The 6000-nt window shown below is 31.5% G+C and overlaps 1 long non-coding RNA gene across 1 annotated transcript; it reads left to right on the forward strand.

Moving 5' to 3' along the window:
- The first annotated feature begins 2272 nt into the window (after window positions 1–2272).
- On the forward strand, window positions 2273–5070 carry LOC149497888 (uncharacterized). The gene is made up of 2 exons (XR_016320155.1): window positions 2273–2694; window positions 4788–5070. It is a non-coding gene; the product is annotated as an uncharacterized LOC149497888 (long non-coding RNA).
- The last annotated feature ends 930 nt before the right edge of the window (window positions 5071–6000 follow it).

The raw sequence follows: 6000 nt of genomic DNA on the forward strand, positions 1-6000 counted from the left end.
TTAGGAATCGGTATTTTAGTATTCAGTTCGGCTACTGAACTTCTTTAGAATTTCTCTTTATTGTTTTATTTACTTGATATTTCATATTTAAATTTAAAACCCTGTTTTTATTTTGAATTTAAATTGTGTTATGATAAAAAAATTTGAAATTGATTATTTATATAGAAATTATTTTTGAAAAGTTGTCTATTTATATCACGGGGCCAATTGGATTAGAGTATAAAATGAAATGATTATGAGGATAGTAAAATTAGAAAGAAGATTTGAAAAGAAGAATAAGACAAGTAGTAATATATGTTTAGTTTTAGATAGGTGAGACAGGTAAATTGAATTAAAATTTGATATAAGCAAGTAATAGATAGATGCTAATTTTAAGTTAATAGTTCCACATATGGTACCTAATACTTGGTTAAATGAGACTAATTAAAATGTTAGCACTATGGTTTGAAATTGTAATCTAGGAGAATTTGGACAAAAGAGTAAAGAAGTTATTAGCATATGTAAATTAGACTCTTAAGAAGTTAATGAGATCAATTTGATGTGATATTTGGATGGTAAAGTAGCATTACCTTGGGACTAAAGGAATTTTGTTAGTATTGATGAGAACTAGTTAAAAGGTAAATATTTAAGGCAAGCAATAAAGGTTAGGTTAAAATGTTGGTGATTAGATAAATCATGAATAATGATGATTAGTAGTACAAAAGAAACTGAGTGGGCGAAATAATTAATAAGAGAGTATGTAGGATAAATAATAATTGTAGGATGAGATGCTGATAGTAAATAACTTATGAATTACAATGATAAGTAGTATAAAAGGGGAAGAGTAGATGAAATAATTGGTGAGAGTATTCTAATATCTTAAGGTATGTTAATGAGTAACTCAAATAGAGTAAAAGGTTACCCCAAAAAAAAAAAAAAAAAAAAAAAAAGTCAAGATCATGAACCGAAACAAGGACTGTTAAAAGGTATTGTTATGAAATTTAATTTTAGTAATAAGTATTAAGGTGACATAAGGAATAAGCGCTGCAAAGGGTCAAAATCTTTAAATGAGTGAGATAGTTAAGGGGTGCGGTGACTCAGGAGCTATCTAATAGCTGCACTAACATAAGGAAAGAATTTTGTAGGGGGGAATAGAACTTGTATAGATAAGAACTGGGAGAGAGTGAGTTCGAGTCGCCCTGTGATACTATAGACAACATGAGTTACAAAGGAAAATTTTTCTTGAAATTTTGCTTTAAAGTAATAAGGTTTTCAATTCTTGATCAAGAAGAGTTCTAATAATTATGTGAGTTAATTCTTATTACCATAAATAAATCAAATTTCAATTGTTTCGCTTTTTGTAAAATTATATGCTTGGTTTTCATGAAGGAATATCTAAATTTTCAAAATGAAATCATATAATCCGGAATATATATATATATATATATATGCAACTTACTGCTAAAACGATTTTAAGATAAAACTTTAATCAAAGAAAGATTTTCTAAAGATTTCAGTAGCTGTCTGAAGAGAGTGATTGGAGAGTTAGGGAATAAACTCAAGTTTCTTGTAAGTTTTAGCTAGTTGGCACTAAGTCGGATGATTGGCGGTAGGAGAACAATCAGAACGCCCTACCTATTCCCTTCACTCGGCCTATTTTATTCGCTCTTGAGCTGACTTTTTAATATTTGGAGTATCTCCTATGACTTTAGAATCACCTATATCTCTGCTCCTATTACCCTTGCTAGATTTCAATTCGAGGACGAATTGTCTTAAGGGGGGGAGATTGAAATACTCCGAATTTTTATTTTCAAAACTTTTAAATTTTTATTAAATCAAAAATTTCGATTTTTGATTATATGGGCTTTAAACACCAAACAATCTTAAATTTGGGTCCAAAGTGTTGTGAGTTGGGCCCAAGCCCAAATATATTGTCAGAATTTTCGATTTGAGAACTGTTAAAAATTTTCAAGAAATAATATGAAAGCAATTTAATCTGTTATGAATATATATAAATTAATTATCCTAAAAATCAAATATCATAATTGTTCATATTTTATTTATATTGAGTGAATGGAGAAAATATTATGGAACCAAACTAAATAATTAAAATAAATCGAACCGGGCCTTAAAACCAAATTGATCTTTCGAAAACCAAACAAATAGCTTGAAAACCAAGTGAAAAAAAAACTGCAAACCGAGCAAAAATTGAGGCGAATCATTAAACTAGACCAAACCGGTTCGAATCGAACCGGAATGGTCTAGAAGCCCCAAGATTTTTTTTTTCTTTCTTTTCTTTTTCTTTTCTTTTTCTTTTCGTTTCCTTCTTCTTCCTTGCGCCAGCGCCAGGCGCGCGACAGCCCTCCCCCTCTCTTTTTTTTTTTTTTTTTTTTGTTTTTCTTTTTCCGACCACCTGAGACCATCGCCGGCCTCGTTGTCGCCTCCTCACTGCAGCAGCCCTCGCTCTCTTCCCGTTCCGGTTGGCACAGTGCGCAAGGAACTGCGGTTTTGCGTTCCCATCGGGACAGTAGCTCAACCAGCCCTGTTCTTTCGTTTTTCCGACGACATTGCCCTTAGCCGGTGTGCAACTCCTTCAGCCATTGTTCCCTTCACTTCCAATCGAGCTAGCATCGATATAAATGGTTTTTGAGCAAGGGAGCTGCTTCCGGTCACTTTAACGGGGAAATTTCAGTATTTAGTGCGTTTTTCAGCTGGGTAAGTCGGATTTCAACCTTCTTTGATACATTTAGTGAATTGTTTGAACAAGAGTATAAATTTGATGCATGAATCAAGTTGGGTAGAGTATAAATCCCTAAATTTGCTACTGTTTGAGTGTGAATAATTAGAAGCTTTGATTTTACTCTTTAAATTGATTTATAAACTGAAATTCCTTATACAAGTGAATAAGTTATTTAGTTTAATGCATATTTTGGTGAAAGAATTGATAAACCTGAAATGGCAGCTTGCTATTTTAACTATTTAGCTTGAATAATTGTTGTGGTATAATGCAAACGAAGTTATAAATTAAGTTCTTAAGGGGAAATGGGTTAAGTAACATATAATGCATGAATTTTATCAATAACTTAAGATTTCTTTGATATATTGGCAACTTCTAGTTAGAGGAAATCATGGATTTTTGCTTGAACCAAGTTTATATTGTTAGAATAAATGCGCTCTTCATAACTTGTTGTGGATGTAGAGGTTCGAATGACTAAGTTTGATAAGAATTGAGAAACTTTGGGCAGTGGCAGCAGTTATTTTCAATCATTTATATAGATTATTGCTTGATATGGAATTTTTATAGTAGTAGATTTAATTCTTGCTAGGAATTAGTTAGTTGGTATATCTTAAGTTGTAAAATTGGATTTCTTAATAGATGTATCCATTAAATGTTAGTTTAATTGAAGCATTTGTTCTTAGTGGCTAATTTAAAATTTAATAAAGGTATAATATGTGGTTGTTATCTTTAAGCAAGGATGAAGAAATGAGAGTTTGATAAAGAGTACTATAATAGTTAGACACTACGAAACTATCAAATGAAAGTAATTGAAATTAACTTAATGATACAAGTTTTATTCGATTATAATTATATATGTATTAAAGCTTTCATATGTTTGGCAATTAGCTATAGAAGCTAGTTATAATTATATGAAGTAAAGAATGATTGGTATTATCATTGGAACATAATTGGAGGTTATTGTAAGTTGTAAATTAATGGTTGAGTGTTGACATTGTTATTTTGGAAGGAGGATGGGATTTTAAATTGATGGATTGCCCGGCGGATGGGCTGTGTGCATTGATTTGATAAATATATAGTAATATTGTGATATTTGAGCAGGTAGATAGTCCAATTTTTAGGGGAGGTGCTGCAGAAATTTCAATAGAACCTAGACTAGTTTTAATGAATGACATGATTAAATAAGTTCATTTAGATTAATTCTATAACTTGGTACATAATAAATAGAGTGCTCTGATTATTTATTATCTTTATTACTCATTTAATTATTTACATATTTATTTATTTATTTTATTATTGTTAATACTATTTATTTATTTATTTGCATTGATTTTGGATGTTTAATTGTGCATTGCATTACGATGTTTAATTGATTAATATGTCTGCATTTGATTGCAATGTTTGATTAATTGTGTTGTGATAATGCTATGCTTTGTTTGTGTGGAATTGGGATGAAGTGGACCACCGTGGGTTTGTGAGGACGGTCTGTGATATGGATCCGAATATTATATGATATTTGACCGTCGGCCGGGAAAATGGGAGATCGGCGCCCCCGTGTGCACCTGATGAAATGGATTATGTGGAAAACCACAGGATGGCTTCTTGTTGTTGCGCACCTGATAATCTAGATTTGATTGTAGCCCGCAGGGTGGCCTCCTGTTGTGAGTACTTGATGATCTAGATTGGATGGAGACCACCGGGTTGCCTCCTGTTGGTATGGAAAAGAAAAGAGAGAATGGAAATACAATGAGAGGACTGGTCAGTGAGGATTAGACCAGTTGGCCGTATGGGGGATCGGCTCCCTGGTGCACATGTATGAGAGGGCGAGCCATGTGTGAGGACGGCTCGTTGGGGTTTCAGGTGGCGCCACTGACTAATTTCCACGTGATGTGATTATATGAAGATGTTTATGATTGTGAGTGCTGGTGATATGCCATTTGTGTGACTGGCTGCGTGAGCATATAACTAGTCGGATGACTAGATTAATATGTGTACACATTTGTGTGACTGCGTGTGTTGTGCAATAATTATTACTTCTTAGAAAACTCACATGTCTTGTTTGATTTTTCAGGAAGTAGGTTTTTCCTTTAATCGGATTTAGGCTATGTTTCTTCGGCGTAGGGCAATAAAGAATTTTTCCTAGTTCCATAATTATTTTGTTATGTATACTAACAGTTAGTGACTCCGCAGTTGTAGGATTTGTATACTTTTAATCATTTATTATTATAGATGAGATAATTATGTGAACCCATATTATAAATGTGATGCATTGTTAATTAGGCCCGAACTGTGGAATGTTGTAGCTTATAAATTTGGGCCGAGATTTAATAAAATATTGAGGTTTATCTTTCATATTCATATGGGCTGAATGTTGAAATTTTCTATCGAGATAATAGATTCTAGCGTTTCAGGCTTACTACGGGCCTCGGGGGCCTTAAGCTTACCTGGGCCCTAGTGCCGGTCCGGCCCACGGAAACGGGTCGTGACAATTATTATTTAATTTTTAAATATTATTTATTATCAATCGAAAAAATAATTTAAAAATATTAAAAATAATAATAAAGATTGTCCTTACTATTAAACCAAACTTCTTCACTCATATAAATGTATTAAGTTAATCCAAGCTCAAAGTCAAGAGTCAACCTATTTTTTATTTACATTTTAAGTCCTAACTAATTTATTAGGGTGCTATTGTAATAAAATATTAAAGTTAAGGTAAAATTGATATAAATATCAAATTAGAGTGAAATTATAACAAAATATTAAAATTAAGGATGAAATTGATATAAATATCAAAATATAGTGGAATTGTAATAAAACTTAAAACTGTGGATGAAACGATGTATTAAGGAATTGTACATTGTTCAATTCTTACTTGTTCAAAGACTCTGAAATAGATCGATAGAAACTACGACTTTGCATGGTTTTTGGGGACTCAAATCGAATCGAGGAATCATATTGAATCGAATTGAAATTGAAAATGAATCGAAATAGTAGGAGCCAATCATATAAAATCGAATGAAATTTATTATCTTGGTTCTAGTTCTAGTTTTGGTTCTAAAGAATCATATTGAAACTTTATTAGAACCGAATTGAACCGAACAAATTTGAAACTCGATTCATACATATATCAAATTTTATTATTTGAAAATAAAATATTTATTAGTTGGTACTATTTAATTAATAATAGAAATAAAGTATAAATTAAAATTATTTCTCCCACATAAAAAATTAATATCTAATGACTCTCATCATCTTTTATTTATTTTATAATATTTTAACAA

This window comes from Jatropha curcas, chromosome 3, assembly GCF_041381405.1.
Source record: "Jatropha curcas cultivar XTBG-Jc1 chromosome 3, XTBG_Jcur_1.0, whole genome shotgun sequence".
In the NCBI taxonomy this organism is placed as follows: domain Eukaryota; kingdom Viridiplantae; phylum Streptophyta; class Magnoliopsida; order Malpighiales; family Euphorbiaceae; genus Jatropha; species Jatropha curcas.